The sequence below is a fragment of the Lagenorhynchus albirostris genome, chromosome 10, assembly GCF_949774975.1.
Source record: "Lagenorhynchus albirostris chromosome 10, mLagAlb1.1, whole genome shotgun sequence".
In the NCBI taxonomy this organism is placed as follows: domain Eukaryota; kingdom Metazoa; phylum Chordata; class Mammalia; order Artiodactyla; family Delphinidae; genus Lagenorhynchus; species Lagenorhynchus albirostris.
This window is the reverse complement of record NC_083104.1, coordinates 31,476,749-31,494,747: the sequence shown is the minus strand read 5'-3', so window position 1 is coordinate 31,494,747 and position 17,999 is coordinate 31,476,749. Positions and strand designations below refer to the sequence as shown.

The 17,999-nt window shown below is 48.3% G+C and overlaps 1 long non-coding RNA gene and 1 other non-coding gene across 6 annotated transcripts in view; one reads left to right on the top strand and one right to left on the bottom strand.

The window, feature by feature from the left end:
- Positions 1–17,999, top strand: part of LOC132526893 (uncharacterized) — a 41,074-nt gene that overhangs the window by 19,651 nt on the left and 3,424 nt on the right. For 3 of the 5 annotated variants that reach the window (XR_009542745.1, XR_009542742.1, XR_009542743.1), the window contains 3 exons: positions 10,755–11,327; positions 12,962–13,355; positions 14,811–14,935. This is a non-coding gene — a long non-coding RNA (uncharacterized LOC132526893). Of the gene's footprint in view, positions 1–6,056; positions 6,117–10,754; positions 11,328–12,961; positions 13,356–14,810; positions 14,936–17,999 lie in introns of all 5 variants that reach the window. The other 2 variants (XR_009542744.1, XR_009542746.1) reach the window with 2 other exon arrangements.
- On the bottom strand, positions 17,221–17,293 carry TRNAC-GCA (transfer RNA cysteine (anticodon GCA)). Its single transcript has one exon. It is a non-coding gene; the product is annotated as a tRNA-Cys (tRNA).

Sequence of the window (17,999 nt, the reverse complement as noted above, 5' to 3'; positions counted from 1 at the left end):
GAAAAATGGAGATAACATGGCCAAAGCTGAATGAGATCATCACAAAATCTAACACTTATTAAGTCCCTGCTGTATGCATGTTTATGTGACTGAATCATGCATCTCTTATCCCCATTCTGCAGAGGCCTCAACCGAGGCTCAGAAGAGGTACACTGTCCGGCTCCTCCCAGGCACTTGAGAGTCCACTCTCTGTACCCTGAGGCATCGCCCACCCCGCCCAGCACAGTACCTGGTCCCATCAACCAGCTCCCATTCCTGAGTGCTCACTAGCTGTCAGGCACTTTTTTTTTTTTTAATGAAATATTTTCATTTCAAAAAGTTATGTATTGGCTTCCCTGGTGGCGCAGTGGTTAAGAATCCACCTGCCAATGCAGGAGACACAGGTTCGAGCCCTGGTCCGGGAAGATCCCACATGCCGTGGAGCAGCTAAGCCTGTGCGCCACAACTACTGAAGCCCGCATGCCTAGAGCCCATGTGCCACAACAAGAGAAGCCACTGCAATGAGAAGCCCGCGCACCGCAACAAAGAGTAGCCCCGCTCACCGCAAGTAGAGAAAGCCTGCGTGCAGCAATAAAGACCCAACGCAGCCAAAAATAAATAAATAAAAATTCAAAAAAAAAGTTATGTATTGAAGGCATCCTAAAACTTTAAACTGGATCCTGGACATCTAAGCCTACGGAACAGACAAATAAATACGCAAATCTGCCCCACGCTCTGGGGCTAGCACTGGTTGTTGGACACTGGAGGGAGGGTGTCCTAGTGCAGAAGAGTCTCTGAAGTCATATAAATATAGAATACTTTATAGTAGTAGGTCAGCATTAAATACTAGTCACTGAACTTTCATAAGTTGTCTCATAGACTGAAAAATTTGTGTACATCCAATGCATAGAGATAGTCCCTCCCCGGCTGGCCCAGCCTGTCAGTGTACAGACATGTGAGTGATGGGAGCTTCACAGCCCAGACAAGTCCGCAGGCCTTGTCTCCGAATCCTCCCAGAAACACTGCAGAGTCAGTACTATTAACACCCCCATTCTAGAAAAGAGGAAACTGAGGCTCAGCAGGCTGAGCTGACATCATGCTTGTGAATGACAGATCTAGGGCTTGAACTCAGTGCTACACAAGGAATCAGGCAGCATGAATGGACCAGTCCTGGATCCAGGCCAGCTAAGGAGGAGCCAGTGGTCTCAGCATGGAGGAGACACCCTCTCTGTCAGGATCTGAGACTTGGTGGCTGTCCTTGCCCAGAGAACACCCAGCAGCTGGGCTGGGTGTCTGCACTCCAGGAGGCTCCAGGCTTTGTGTTCCCCTGACTCAGGCTCAGGAGAGAGGCTGGGGCCAAGGTCTGACCTGAAGTGCCAGCTGGGCCAGCCAGGAAGGGGCAAAGCAGACTGTGGGCAAGGGCACCACCTCCCTGCGAAATCTGCCTCCTGCTGTCTCTGGAAGGCAGCTGCGCCGTTAGATCCTGGTTGAAGCCCTCGAAGAGGTTTATGGGTTTGTTACCACCTCTGTGAAGCCCTCCTGGACTGTCCTATGGGCCAAGCCCCTCCATTCTGCTCTTACTGTCTTTTAAAGTACCCAGCTTGCCCTGAAATCATCTGTGGCCATTATACGGATTTTTAAGCTGCTCCCTCCTCATCCTGCCTTCTAGGAAACGCAGAACCCTGGGGCCGAGCTCGCCTCTTCTAGCCTGAGGGTGGAGTGGGAGGAGTGGGTAGGGGAGTGGTGGGTAGGGGTGGTGGTAACAGGAGCTGGCATGGGACCAGCGCGCCCTGACCTCATCACATTCTTGGAGCCAGGGAGGGAGTGGGCCATCCCTCTTCCAGCCTCCCAGAGTCTGCTGCTGTGGCTTGTGGGTGGGCTTCCAGACAGGAGAAGGGCCTCAAGGACCCACTGTCTGCTTCCATTTGGGAAGGAGAGTAGCACAAACCTCAATTCAAGTCCCCACTCTGCCTTGTTATCTAAGCTATCTGAGCTCAGTTCCTGTCTATGAAATGGAGATAACAATGATACCTAATTCCTAGGGTTGCCTTGAGGATTAAATGAGATATTTTAATCTTTTGCATAGTTCCTGGGGCATTCTTTTTGCTCAGTAGATATTAGCTACCCGGAAAGCTAAAGTATTTAAAGACCAAGGGTTCCTTCCTTTGGCAGTGGGGGCACCCAGCACCAGAAGAGTCGGGAGAGGCAGGTAGCGGCCCAGCCCAGGCTCTGGAGACAGGGAGCAGCATGGTGCTGTCTGAGGGCTAGCAGAGCCAGTGGGTGAGGGTACAGGCTTTGTAGCCAGACTGCCTGGATTCAAATCCCAGCTCCACCTGTTACTGTAATGTTGGGCCAACCACTTACTTAATAACCACTTCTGTGGATCTCAGTTTCCCCCTCTGTAAAATGGGGGAAATAATACCAGCTTTCCAGGTTATCATAAGAAATAACTCCTACATAAAGCACTTAGAACACTGCCTGGAACACACTATGTCTGGCCATTATTGTCTATATTATTTGAGTCTGTCCAGAGTCGTCCTCATCCATCCCCAGTCATAATAATAACTTCAACAGCCACAGTTAATTGTCCTCTCGTTTATACATTCTCTCAACAAACCCATGACACCATTCTCAACTTCTAGGTGGGCACAGTGAGGCTCAGGAAGTCTGGGTAAGGTGCCCAAGATCACACTGGTAGAGACAGGATTTGAACTCAGGTCTCTGACTCCAGAGCCCACACACTTAGCTATTTACTAAGCTGCACTTTTATGGGAACTGCAGGGGGCTGGACACCCAACTCATCAACCCTCATAAACAAATAGACCTTGAGACAGTGGCCCAGCAAACACTGACTGTACTATTGTCCGGGTGCTGTGAGTGTTTAGAGAGAGGGTCCAGATGTAGCCTTGGCCCCGAGGACCAGGTAGGACTTGGACTGGAGCATTAGGAGGGCTGTGGTTTCAGGTGGGAGCAAAAGTGTGGAGGAGGGGCCAGGCAGGGCACAGGTGGGGCCACAGCAAGAGGCGTGGCTGGGGATAAAGTCAGAGGCAGGGGAGGGGGCTGGCCAGCCTCCAAGTGGAGTTCCAGCACAAAGCAAAAGGCTGAGGCCCAGGGCAGCCTCAAAAGCCCTACTGTCCCTGCCCCTCAAAATCCCAGCATTGGAGACGCAAGGACATAACAGGTGCCCTGCTCAGACTCAGACTAGAACGGGGATCAGGAGAATGGCCAGGGCGCCTCAGCCCTGCCTTCTTGGTTTGTTCTCTCGGCGTGAACACACCCAAATGGCAGCTGGCACCCAGGGCACACCCAGCGCATGCTCCCTGCCTTCCTCCCTGGCGCAGGAGATGGAGTGGAACCCGGTCCTGACACAGGACTCCCTCCAAAAACAAATCCAACCCACCATCAGCAACGAAGAATTTATTGGCGGTTTCTTAGGAATTTAAAAGGCAAGTTTCCTAGTAGAGCAAGACTTCCTGAAAATCCGACCTCCCATTGCAGCTCCTTCTCTAGGAGCTGTTTTCCTGAGGCCGCAGCTTCACATCTCCTCTCCTCTGCAACTCCAGCCACTCCTCTCCTTGCCCTCGAAATCCCAGTTGGCCTGTAGCCTTCGCACATGTACACCGAGTGCCATTAGCAGGACAGGCTACATCGTTTTGCAGGGCCTGGTGTAAAATGAAAATGTAGGGTTCAGAGAGTATGGAGAATTTCAAGATGGTGACAGCAGAGTATTAAATTAAGTGCCTGGCCCTTCCAAGCACACAACCCTGTCGACTGCAAGGGCAGCACGCCCATGGAGCTGACCCTGGCCTTTAGTGTTTGCCCTGCATGGACTAGAACGTCAAGTTTCATGAATTTCAAAGCTAAAATCAGGGCCTTCCCTGGTGGCACTGTGGTTAAGAATCCCCCTGCCAATGCAGGGGACACAGGTTCGAGGCCTGGTCCGGGAAGATCCCACATGCCGCAGAGCAGCTAAGCCTGTGCACCACAACTACTGAGCCTGCGCTCTGGAGCCCGCGAGCCACAACTACCGAAGCCAGTGAGCCACAACTCCCGAAGATTGCGCACCTAGAGCCCGTGCTCCGCAACAAGAGAAGACACCGCAATGAGAAGCCCAGGCGCAGCAACAAAGACCCAATGCAGCCAGAACTAAATAAATGAATTTATTTTAAAAAATAAATAAGTAAAAATAAAGCTAAAATCTGAGATTCCACCACCACCACCACCCCCACCAAAAGAAAATCATATTTCGAAGACGGCTGCTCTGGGCTATACCCAGCCCACTCTCAACTCTCAACTGCTCACTTTCCATGCTGCGTTTATTCCCCCAGTAGAAAAGTTTGAGGTCTTATATTTGAACTGATGATACCTTTTGCAAAGTGCTTTCATATGTTCTTTATGAGAGAGAAGTTTTCATCTCATTTTATGGTTAGGCAAACTGAGATTCAGAAACTCTGCCCTCGAGAGCTGGCATCTTGCTGGCCAGTAGCATATGTGACACCAAAACAATAGGCTCCAGACCCCCTCAGCCTGAAGCCATTTCCCCCGGAGAAAACATCTGGACACCATCTAAGGTGAATGAACAAATGCAAACCTCAACACCAAGGGAATTAATTTTATTTATATGGTAACCGCAATTGCTCGTGTTGAAACAGCCTCAGCCAACCCCAGACAAACACCAGGCCTGAAGCAGACCTCCATCGGCAGAAGTGCTGATGGAAATGTGGGAAATGGCCCCATCCTTCCGACTCATAACACGCAGTGCTCCTGCAACCACAGACCGAAGAAGGAAAAAGGGGACCCAAGCTCCTATTCCAAAAGGGTATAGTAGGGCTATTTGTTTTGTTTTACTCCTCATTAAAACTTGAGAAATCTTTATTTTTCTAAGTGAACTTTTAATTTTGGAATCATTTTAGATTTACAGAAAAGGTGTAATGATAATGTGGAGAGTTCCTTCATCCAGTTCCCCATTATTAACGTTTTATTACCGTGTGAATTTGTCACAGCCAAGAAACGGGCACTGGCACTCAGCTATTAACTAAACTCCAGACTTGATTTGGGTTTCACCTGGAGTTTTCCACTAATGTCCTCTTTCTGTTCCAAGACTCAATCCAGGGAAGCACATGGCATTTACTTATCATGGCTCCCCTTTAGTCTGTGACAGTTTCTCCCTGTTTTTCAAGACATGGACAGTCTTGGGAATTCCCTGGTGGTCCAGTGGTTAGGACTCCACGCTTCCACTGCTGAGGGCCCGGGTTCAATCCCTGGTTGGGGAACTGAGATCCCGCAAGCTGCACGGCCAAAAAAAGACATGGATGGTCTTGAGGGGGAATGGCAGGTCTCCTGTCCAATGCCCACCAGTCTGTGTGGTTTTCTCCCCAGTAGACCTGGGTTATAAGCTTTTAGAGAGAACACCACAGAGGTGAAGTGCCCTTCTCATCACATCCTATCAGGAGTCCATGGCACCCACATGACGCCGCTGGTGAGATTCACCTTGAGCTTGTGGTTAAGGTGGTGTCTGTCAGGCTTCTCTACTGTGAAGTTACTATTTTTTTCACTTTCCAAACTCTACTCTTTGGAAGTGAGTCTATAAGTCTAAACCACCCTCAAGTGGGACAGGGCAGGAAACCTTGATATTTTTCATGTTAATTTAATTATCTTTTTTTAAAAAATCCTGGTTTAAAGTGCAAAAGTTACCAAAGGATCCAAGGCAAAAATTTTCTCCCCATCTCTATCCCTGAAAGGAACAATGTTACCATTTCCTCATGAATCATTCCAGAGGTATTTTATATGCAGACAGGTAAATATACGTCCTTTGCTCCACCCTTTTTTACACAAAGGTAGCACGCTGGCCACACTGTTCTACACCCAAGCATAGTGAGATCTTGTAAAGCACACAAGTTGTCTGACATGATGGATGATTAAATAAATTACGTTACTGCAGAGCAAGGGCCTGGCCACAGCTACCAGCAGTTACACAGGTAAATAGTATCTGTTCTCATGAAAAGGTAATATGTCAAATGAAAATAAAATCAAGTGCAGAGTACATATGATTTCTATCGGTGAATGCTATCTTTCAGGAGGATAAATTTCAGAAGAGGTCACAGGAGACCAAATGCCTGAGATAAAACAGAAGGCTAGTGAGTATAATGTTTTGCTCTATATAAAAGGAAAATAAAAAGATGGGGCTGTGAGCTTTGGGGGAGTGCCAACTCGAGGATCCCGAAGCCAGCCACTGGTGGATGGCAAGACCTTGTCACTCTTTTCCTAGTCAGGGAGGGAAGGGCTGTTTGACTTTCTAGAATCTGTCTGCCTGGATGGAGGGTGGTTGCAGTTAATTGCCTTGTGGAAATAAGAGTAGAGCAAACACCCCACCCAGGGTGGGGACGGGATGTAGATTCCTCAGGCCTGAACTGTCAGGCTCCAGGCCACACACGTGTGGATGCCCCACAGCCCAGCAATATCCACAGCCTACAGGATGAAGTGCTGCCTTTCAGCCTGGCGCCTCTTCATTCATTCATTCATTCATTCATCCATTTACCCGTTCAATCATTTATCCATTCTCCCATCCATCCATCCATCCACCCATCCATCTATCTATCGTTCATCCATCCATCCATTCATCCATTCTCCTTCCTACTCGTTTGTTTCCTTTATTCACTCAGCATTTATTATGTGGCTGATCGTTTGCCAGATACAGGGATACAGCTGTGGCTGAGATGGACCCAGGCCCCTGCTCGTAGAGTGTACAGTCTGGTCCAGAACTAACCCAGTTTGGGGAGTGCATCAAAATCTTGGGCATTTTAGGATCACAGGGGACTTCCCTGGGGTTCCAGTTGTTGGGACTCCGCACTTCCGCTGCAGGGGGCACTGGTTCGATCCCTGGTCGGAGAACTAGGATCCTGCCTGCTGCGTGGTGCAGCCAAAAAAAAAAAAAAAAAAAAAATCACAGAAGAAGGAACTAAGCCGGCCTGTGGAGCAGAGCTGCTTCGTGGAGGAGGTGACAACGTGGCTCAGTGGGTGCTAGTCAGGCTTGGGAGGCCTGAAGGGAGAAAAGGGAAATTTCAGATGAAGGAACAAGAAAAGGCCCACAGACCGGTACTAGCACCCGGTAACCAAGCCCTTGCCTCAGTCTGGACCCCGTGCCAGGCTCTTAGCTGTCAAAACTTCACTTCAGCCCACAGGAACCCTTTGAGGGAGATAGTATGATCTCCATTTTTTCTAGCTTTATTGAGATATTATTGACATACAACATGTAAGTTTAAGGTGTCCAGTGTAATGAAGGGTTACTACAGGAAGGTTAGTTAACACCCCCATCCTCTCACATAATTACCACTTTCTTGTGGTTATAACATTTAAGATCTACTCTCTTAACTTTCAAGTATCTAATACAGTATTGTTAATTACAGCCACCATGCTGTGCATTAGATCCCCAGAACTTATTCACCATAAGGCTGGAAACGTGTCCCCTTTGACCAACATCTCCCCATTTCCCTCACTCTCCAGCCCTAGCAACCACCAGTCTACTTTCTATTTTAATGAGTTCAGCTTTTTACATTCCACATGCAAGTGAGAACATACAGTATTTGTCTTTGTCTGCCTTATTTCACTTATAATGCCTTCAAGGTCCATCCATATTGTTGCAAAAGGCAGGATTTCCTTTTATTTTATGGCTGAATAATATCTTAATCCAGTCATCCACTGATGGCACTTAGATTGTTTCCATGTCTTGACTACTGTGAATAATGCTGCAGTGAACATGTGGGTACAGATATCTCTCCTAGAGAGTGATTGCATTTCCCCAGGACATATACCCGGAAGTGGGATTGCTGGATCGTATGGTAGTTCTTATTTTAATTTTTTGACGAGCCTCCATACTGTTCTCCAGAGTGGCTGCACCAGTTTACCTTCCCACCAACAGTGCACCAGAGTTCCCTTTTCTCCACATCTTTGCCAATACTTGTCATCTCTTTGACGATAGCCATTCTAATAGGTGTGAGATGATATCTCATTGTGGTTTTGCTTTGCATTTCTCTGATGGTTAGTGATGTTGAGCATCTTTTCGTGTACCTATTGGCCATTTGGATATCTTTTTTTTGAAAAGTGTATGATCTCCCTTTTAAAGATAAGGATGCTGAAGGACGGGGCTGCGGTTTACCTTCTTTTCTGTGTCTCTCCCTGGTGCCCATTCCAAGGCCTGACATACAAAATGTGCTCAAGAATTGCAGATTGGCAGAATGGCATGGGCTGGAGACTGTATATTGGATGACCCCATTACTAGGGAACCATGAATATGTCCCTGAAACCCTCTGCCCATAGCTTCCTGGTCTGTAAAGCAGGGATACTTTCAAAATCAACATCTTTAGAGCACTTGCGTGCTGTGCCGGGAAAAGCAGTAAACAACGCAGAGTTCCTGGCTCCAGGAACTTCTGTGGAAGGACCTGAAAAGTTAGCAGGAAGTTATAATCCACCACAGCAAGATGATTTGCTCTGAGGGGGACATACAGGCACTGGGTGAGCACAGCTTGAGTTGCTATCAGAATTAATGAGATAATACACACTAACTAGAGAAGTCAGTGGCTTCCTATGTGCTCGGCACTGTGCTGAGTGTCTTACATGAACTAACTTGTTTAGTCATTACAATTCTACCAGGTCGGTATGATTATGATCAACACATGTACTAAGAGGAAGTTAGTGGAGGCTCAGAGAGGTCAGGTAACTTGCCCAAGGTCACACAGCTGGTGAATGGCAGAGCTGGAATCAGAGCCCAGGCTGTCTGGTCCTTGACCACAGACTCTCCTGGATCAAGGAGACTAGCAGGTAACACTGAATTTTCCTCTTCTGTCTCTCAGAAGATAGATAAGTTCATATCTACAGATCATGGAGCCAGGGGGCCCCAGGATTAGAGTAGTACCTCAAAAAAAAAAGGTCTATTTTTGGAACCTCAAATGAGGTCAAGGCCTGTCCCGAATCCCACGTTCTGAGCAGCGGGCCACATTCTGTCAGCTGGACTTCTCGAGGGTTTAGAGCAGAGAGAGGACTGGGAAGATGTTGGGTTGCAGCGTCCCAGAGCTCTGGCCTGATGTACAAACCAGCCTTGTTCCTTGGGCTTCAGGCCTTGCCATGAGGTACCTGCCGGGGCCCTGAAATTGGAACAGCCTTCATCCCTCACTGCTGCGGGGAAGTGCCTTTGAGGCCCCAAGTTGCAGTGACTGCAGAGTAGCTGGCCTTTCTCCATCTTTCAGGACTACTCCCCACTTTTCTTTCCGTGTCCACCCCAGCAATCTGAGCATTATTCATGCCTGAAATATCTCAGAAAGCCACAACAGCCCTGCCCTTCACCCAAATCCACACAGCCTCATGGCCTCTGTTCTTTAAAAGGTCATCTTCCTCCCTGCCTTTACCGATGGACCCCGCACCCCTGGGCCCTTCACACCTCACTGTTTCACTGCACAGGCACATGCCTGTCATTCCGTCCCCCATCAGGACTTTGACCACAGACACCACCTTCCTATCGGCCTCTGGGGCCCTGGGCTGCCGAGCTGGTCTGTCAGGTACCTGTGGGGATCTGCTAACATTTCCACTTCAGCCTGTCCTGGAGAAAGTACATGACATTGCGTGAGAGCCTCTCCCACCTGCTCTGAGGGGCCCAGAGGCGCGGGCCTCAGTCCTGGCCCTGCCCCTTTCCAAGACAGGGGGAGCCACACTCTTCGGGGGATGCCACTGTGTGTGTAGTCCCCAGAGTCCAGGCTCCCGGGCGGGATGGTCTCTGGTACGACTATAGCACACGCTCAGCACACACCCAGACCCCCTTCAGCTTCCACCAGTTACTTCCAGCTGCTGGCAGCCAAGCCCTTCTGCCTGATGACTTTCTGGTCACCTGCTCACTGGGTGAGTGCTTTTCATAAACTAACTTATTTAGTCATCGTAAGTCCACACTCTGCCTGTACATCTTAGTCCAAAAGGGCCTCGGATGAACAGCACCCCCTCTCCCAGTAGCCCTCCACCAATAACTGATGGTAAAGCCCCCAGCTCCTCCCCTTTCCTCGTCCCAGGAGCAGCCCCTCATTAACGCACCCTTTATGGGCTTCCTTCCTTGCCTGTCTCACCTCTCACCTCCCCTGCTAGTGCTTCGTGGGATCACTTTCCAGATAAATGTCTTGCATTTGAATCCTAGAATTGGGTCTGCTTGCGAGGAAACCCAAACTAAGGCAACATCTAATTTCCAACATTTATCGAGTGTTTTTGTGCCAAAGCACGGCACTCAACACTTCACATGTCTTGATTCATTTAATCCTCCGACAGCCAGGGCTATGAGGTAGGGACCGTTATCATCTCCATTTCACAGATGCAGAAACTGACTCAGAGCTGGGGCTTGAAGCCAAGAGGCTCCTCCCGTGACCCTGTCCTGCAGCCAGCCTGAATTGCTTTCGGTTCCTCAAACGACTCTACTCAGTCACCTCCTGCCCTCTGCCCTCTGGGGCACAGGGAGGTTAAATCATTTGGTCACAGCAAGTTAGAGGTTGAACCACATGGGTTCAAGAGCAGGCTTCCAGGCTGGGAGTCCTCACACTTCACCCCCGTGGTAGACGAACAGTAGCCCCTCAAGAAGTCCACGTCCGGACCCTGTGACTGTTACCTTCTATGGCAAAAGAGATTTTGCAGATGTGATTAAGTGAAGGATCTTGAGATAGAAAGATGATCCTGGATTATCCACATGGGCTCGATGTAATCACAACAGTCCTTATAAGAGGGTATCCTCCACCTGTGTCTTTCAGACAGAAGACAATGTGATGACAAACCAGAGGAACAGAGAGGAAGACATTTGAAAATGCTACACTGCTCCCTTTGAAGATGGAAGCCAAGAGATGCAGGTGGCCTCTGGAAGCTGAAAAAGGCAAGGAAACAGATTCTTCCCTGGAGCCTCCAAAAGGAACCAGCCCTGTCATCACTTTGACCTTAGCCCAGTGAAACTGACTTTGGACTTCTGGCCTCCAGAACTGAGAGAGAATACACTTGTGTTGATTTAAGCCACTACATTTATGGTGATTTCTTACAGTAGCCACAGGAAACTAATGCAACTACTGAGCCAGCCCGTCCCCTACCAACTGCTCAGATGTAGCATGGTTCCCGAGAACAGCTGACACCTGGTGGGCACATCATCAAGCAACGGGCAATGGCAACCCATCGCAGGGGGTGCCTGGGACTGGGAGCACACAGAAGGGCCCGTCTGGTCTGAAGGGTCAGGGAAGACTTCCTGAGTGCCAGCTTGCTTCAGCCTAGGCTGGGAGGAAAGGGAAAGGGAAAGGGTGGGTGCTGAACAGAAGAGGAGCGAGTGCAAAGGCCAGGAGGTGAGAGAAAGCTTAATTATTTGAGGAACTGAAATGATTCCGTGTAGCCAGAGCTTGAGGGAGAAATGGTAGAAGCCGTGTGGTGCAATGGTTAGGAGGGCGGGCTCCGTAGGTGCTTGCGTGTGAGGCCATGCCTTGCTGTCTCCCAACTGTGCAATTTGGGGTAACTTGGCCTCTCTGTGCCTCAGTTTCCTCACCTGCCTGATGGTATTTTTTGTGTGTATGTTCCTATTTTCTTTATCTTTATTAAAAATTTTTTTATACAATTTTTTTTGGCTGCATCGGGTCATTGAGGCATGCGGGATCTTTTATTGTGGTGTGCAGTCCCTTCGTTGTGGCGCTCGGGCTTTTTCTTTAGTTGTGGCACTTGGGCTTCTCTCTAGTTGTGGTGTGCAGGTTTTCTCTTCTCTAGTTGTGGCACGTGGGCTCTGTAGTTTGTGGCACATGGGCTCTCTCGTTGAGGCTGCAAACTCTGTAGTTGTGGCACGTGGGTTTAGTTGCCCCGCAGCATGTGGGATCTTAGTTCCCTGACCAGGGATCGAACCTGCGTCCCCTGCATTGGAAGGTGGATTCTTTAACACTGGACCACCAGGGAAGTCTCTATTTTTATACAAATTTTATTTTTTTAATTTTATTTATTTATTTTATTTTTGGCTGTGTTGGGTCTTTGTTGCTGCACTTGGGCTTTCTCTGGTTGCGGTGAGCGGGGGCTACTCTTCGTTGCGGTGCGTGGGCTTCTCATTGGGGTGGCTTCTCTTGTTGCGGAGCATGAGCTCTAGGCACGTGGGCTTCAGTAGTTGTGGCACGTGGGCTCAGTAGTTGCCGTGCGCGGGCTGTAGGGCACAGGCACAGTAGTTGTGGCGCACAGGCTTAGTTGCTTTGCGGCATGTGGGATCTCCCCGGACCAGGGACTGAACCCGCGTCCCCTGCATTGGAAGGCGGATTCTTAACCACGGCGCCACCACGGAAGCCCTTTCTACTAATTTTAAAGTCTACTTTCCATTTACAGTTACTACAAAACATTGGCTGTATTCCTCGTGTTGTACGATACATCTCTGAGCCGCTCTTACAGCCGATAGTTTGTACCTCCCACTTCCCCACTCCTATACGGCCCCTCCCGCCCCACCTGATGGCATTTAACTCACAGAGTTCTGTGAGATTTAAATACACCTACAGGACTTGGAACAGTGTCTGGCAGAGGCGGGGCTCAGTAAATCTGTCCTCGATGCCTCCCCATATCAACAGTGAGGTGGCTGCCTGCACCCCCCAGGCGGGGTGAACGTACAGTCCAGGGCTGCGCATGGGGAGGCCCACGTCCCTCAGACTGTGAGAGCGGGTCAGGCTCAGCGGAGCCAACTAGCATCAGCCCTGGACTTCTGCTGGAAGTTCTGGGAAAGAGGAGCTCTCTCCGGGTTGGGGCTGCCGAGGAGGTGAACCTGGCGCAGCTGGAGGGCGGCTTCATCACCACGTGGGGAGGCCTGCCTGAGCAGGAAGCCAGCAGAGGGGAAGGCAGAGCCCTGAGGGAGAGAGGTGGATCTTGAAGGTGTCACCTAGGCCCCTGGATCCAGACGCGTCTGAACCACCCCCTTGGACTGTCTGGTTACAGGGACAATCATTTCTCTTTTTGCTTTCAGACTTTCAGCTGGGTTTCAGTCACCTGCAACCAGGCGAGTCCTGCCTGACTGGTGTGTGCTCAGAAAACGCGCACAGACTGTGACTGAGTGAGCCCTCTGAGTGGGAAGGGCCTCGCTGCCCTGTAGGACCATCCAGACTTGGAGGGATTCTGCATTTGGCCTGGGAAAGCACCCTCTCCATTCTCCGCCCCCCTGCAGGGCCTGGCATCCGAATCTAGGTTCCTTCCAAAGGAGGATGAGGCTTGGCTCAGGGCAGGTGTGCAGCTGGCTGAATCCTAGTTTTCCTCTACCTGAAGCAAACCTCCCTCAACAGGGAAGGTCTCAGGTTCTGCTAGGAGCTGGGAAATGGGAAAGGCGGTTGAGTGCTAAAGTCCTGGAATGAACAGCCCACGGGGTAAGATGAATGCTTTTATCGTTTCCATTTTACAAATGAAGACACTGAGGCAAAGTTACCTGTCCTCAAAGCTGGGGCTCACCAAACAGAGCTCAGAACTCTTTCTAGCCCCAAGACATTGCTTCATCCTCCTTAGCCATTTTCTTTCTGGTGGTCTGCAAATTTTTTCGGGCTTTCTTGCCCTTTCAAGTCCGGATACTCGAATTCCTTATAATTACTCATGCCTTGCTCTTAGGTCACAAAGAAGAATGTTTGGCCATACCTGGGTCTGTGTCTCTACTCTATGCTGTACAAGCTGTGTGTCTTCGGGGAGGGGGAAGGGTAAGCTGGGACGAAGTGAGAGAGTGGCATGGACATATATACACTACCAAATGTAAAATAGATAGCTAGTGGGAAGCAGCTGCATAGCACAGGGAGATCAGCTCAGTGCTTTGTGACCACTAGAGGGGTGGGATAGGGAGGGTGGGAGGGAGATGCAAGAGGGAGGAGATATGGGGATATATGTATACGTATAGCAGATCCACTTTGTTATACAGCAGCAACTAACACAACAATGTAAAGCAATTATACTCCAATAAGGATGTTAAAAAAAAAAAGCTGTGTGTTTTTGGGCCAATGTCTTCACCTCTCTGGGCCTTGGCTCCTTCACCCATGGCAGTGGAGATGGCAAAACCTACTCTCAGCCTTTTAATGAGGACTGAGTTAATACATGTAAAATGCTTAAAACAATTAAGGCCTTTTGAAGTGCTCAATAAATGGCAGCTTTTATCATTCATTTCCTTCAGGAACTATATTGTGTAGTATTTCTTGAAATAAAATAGAGAAAAATGTCGCCCAAATAAGTAAATAACACAACTTTGAAAACTGCAATATCACCTATCTTTTCTCTTTTTGCTTTTTAATTTTGCAGCCTTTATCCATGTTGGCAGAGAAGCAGCAAGAGGATGGGGTTGGGGGGAGGGCTGGTGCCTCCTGCTTCTGGCCACGGCAGGCGAGCTAGTATCAGGTCACCCCTCCTGTCGAGAGCACCTAGAAATGATTGAGAAAGACAAGGGAGTTGTAACTGGGGAGTTGCTTTTCCCCTCAAGGAGTGTACTGACTGGGGCAGCTGAGAGGCTGAGAAGCTGGCAGGGCTTTGGTGTCTCAAGGTCTGGGAGAACGAAAATTGGAGTGAGGACTGACCCATGGTGGCAGTTCCTTAATAAAACCCCAGGCTTGAGGTGAGACTCTAATAACTGTGATTAATGCATTCAAGAAATTAGATAAGAATTTCAGCCGGAAACTAGAAACTATAAAAAATAATTAAATGGAAGTCCCAGAACTGGAAAATTATAATACTGCAATTAAAATTTGTAGTTGTTGGATCACAGGTTCCAAGCCACTGCCTAGGTTCCGGTCCTAGCCTCAGCCTTTACTATTTACAATGCTGGTCCTTGTTTTTCTTTTATTGAGAAGCAGCTTTGGATGGTCTTCTGGACACTGACGGTGATGATGATGATAATGAAAATGATGGCAGCTACCACTTCCTGATCACCTGCTATGCTCCGCCCTCATTACCCACGTGATTTTGCAAGTGTGAGGTAGGTATTATTATTATTCCTGCATAACTCATCAGTGCAGAATGGGAATTTGAACCTGGGTCTGAGTCCAGAATCTCTGCCATGCCTGGACTTCCCATGGTTTCCTGGGAGGCAGTGTGGTGCTATGGCCCAGAGCATGGGCCCTGGAGTCAGACCTATTAACAGGATGCTTGCTTAACCTCTCTGGGACTCAGTTCCTACTTCATGGAGCTGTGTAAGGATTAAACGTGCCAATAGATGTGTGCTCAGCACCAGATGTCATGATTATCATTGTTACTAGAGTTTTGCATTCTAGAAAGCCATCTGGTCCAGTCTGGTCCTAACCAACTTGGGATCACATGGCTGGTCAACCATTGAGGCCAACAGAGGTGCAAACCTCTCACACTTGGAGAACGGGGGACCATCAGAGACCTCGTTAAGCTTGGCCAGCCATGTTCTGATTGTTCTCTTGTTACTTCTCAGTGAGTTTCTGTTCTCTTGTTACTTCTCAGTGAGTTTCTGTTCGTTAAGCTTGGCCAGCCATGTTCTGATTGTTCTCTTGTTACTTCTCAGTGAGTTTCTGTAGCCAAGAGCTTTCCCAGTTAGGCTCCAGTGATACTGAGGAGAATGCTGTGGTTACCGCCTTCCCCTCCCCTCCCCTCTCCTCACTGTTAAAGATCTACATGGAGCTTTTGGACAGAGGACTGACCTCCAGCTATTTTGGAAGGGCCTATCTTCTATCAGGGCTGATTCTGGTCTGAGCTGAGAGTGTATTTACTGGCCAAAGTCTGCTCCAAACTAAACATGCCATCACATTCCTCGCAGCCTGTAACCTCCATGGGGAGAAGCTGGGGGCCATAGTGGAGCGAGGAAACCTTATCTGATTCCATTTTAGCAGGATTCCGCTTCACTTGGTGGGGGACATGGGGGAGAGAAAGGAACAGATAGTCTTAAAATGAGCTGAATTAAAGATCACATTTGATGCATTTTCTGCAATGATAGGTAGAGGAGACCAGGAGATTGACAAGTGAAAAAGCACACATTTTAATGTGGGTGTGCCTTTGCTTTTTTCTACTCATAAACTTAAAAAAGACTTGTTTTTTTTCTTTCCTTTCTTCCTTCCTTCCTCCCTTCTTCCCTCCCTCCCTCCCTCCCTTCCTTCCCTTCCTCCCTCCCTACCTCTCTTTTCTTTTCTCTCTTCTCTTCTTTGTTTTGATATACTTACAGTAAACGGCACATATTTGAAGTGCATAATGTGATGTTTTTACACACCCACCCGCACATACTCGTAAACACACACACAAATATATATTCATGATACCATTATTATGATCAAAATGAGGACTATATCCATCACTCCACAAAGTTTCCTCATACGTTTTTGTAATCTCTCCCTCCCATCCCTCCCCACTTACCCCCTACATCCCCAGACACTCACTGATCTGCTGTCCAGTCACTATAAATAGCTTGCATTTTTTAGAGTTTTACATAAACGAAATCACACAGTATGTGTGCTTTTTTTGCCTGGCTCCTTTCACTGAGCATAATAATTTTGAGATTCGTCTGTGTTGCTGTGTGTGGCAGTAGGTCCTTACTTTTTACTGCTGAGTACTGACTAGTTCATTTTACGGATGCAACACAGTATGTTCATCCATTCACCTGTGAAATGGACCTTTGGATGTTTCCAGTCTTGGGTAGTTACAAATAAAGCTGGTACAAACATCCAAGGACAAGTCCTTTTATAGACACATGCTTTTATTTCCTTCGGGTAAATTACCTAGGAGTGGAATGGCTGGATCATACGTTTAACTTTTGAAGAAACCGCTCTCCAAAATGGCTTTACTATTTTACATTCCCACCAACAGTGCATGTTTCAAAACATTTAAGGAAGAAAGAAAGTCGTTAAGGTAAAAAGTAAAACTTCTTATAATTCTACCTCCTAGTGATTGGCCTGCTTAACTGTTTCCTATAAATCCTTCCAAGGTTTCTTTGTTGTTGTTTTTTTTATGCACATACAGAGCCAGACTGAGACACAGAGGTGCCCTGGGCAGGCTTATAATTTGGCATCCCCTCAACTTGATATTTTAAAAACAGTGGTTCAAAATTTAATTAGGCAGGATGTGGAGAAACTGATTTTCTGTTAATAAAATAGATCATTCCTCTTTCTTTTTGAAACGAAGAATTTATTACATACACAGAATGAAATCTGACCTTTTAACTTACTTGGAATTGCCCTGGAATTGCAGTCATCCAAGCAGTCAGTTTCTTTTTTTTTTGGCCGCGCCACGTGGCACGTGGGATCTTACTTCCCTGACCAGGGATCGAACCTGTGCCCCCTGCATTGCAAGCACGGAGTCTTAACCACTGGACCACCAGGGAAGTCTAAGCAGTCAGTTTCTTGGGGGCTGTATTATGGGCTAAGATTCAGGTGACGCACTAACAGATCACTAGGTCTCGGGGAGGCACACATCTCTGACCAAGGACTAAGCTGACAGACCACGGACCTGAGAGAATCGTCGCCTAGCTGAGGGGGACTCTGGCATGGTGGCACAGCCTAGAGTTGCTCCTAGTGCCGAAGAAGGGAATGTTCTAGTTTCCCCCAGAGGAGGCTATTTCCCTCTGAGCACTGGTTACCACAGGTCTGTCCCGCGTGGAAACCTGAGTTAACTGGCACTGTGTTTTGATCTAGTTCAGTGCTGTTGGGGTTCCCCTTCTAGACTAGCACCCTAATAGGCTGCCTGGCTGATCAACTCTGTGCATATATTAATGTGTACTAGTGTTTTTTTTTTAATGTGTATACAAATTGAATCATACAAATTCATTTTGATTTGTAACTTGCTTTTCTTTTTCCCCACGTAACAATAAGTTCTGAGATCCTTTTACATCAGCCTATGTAGGTCCATCACATCCTTTTGTAAACTGTGGCAAGGTGGTCCACCAGATGGATGTACTGTAATGTGGGACTTGGCAACTCTCATGAGCACAGGAATCGCCTTGGGGATCTTGTTAAACTGCAGCTTTGGATTCGGCAGGTCCAGGGTGGTACCTGAGGTTCTGCACACCCCCCGGTACTGCCCGAGCTGCT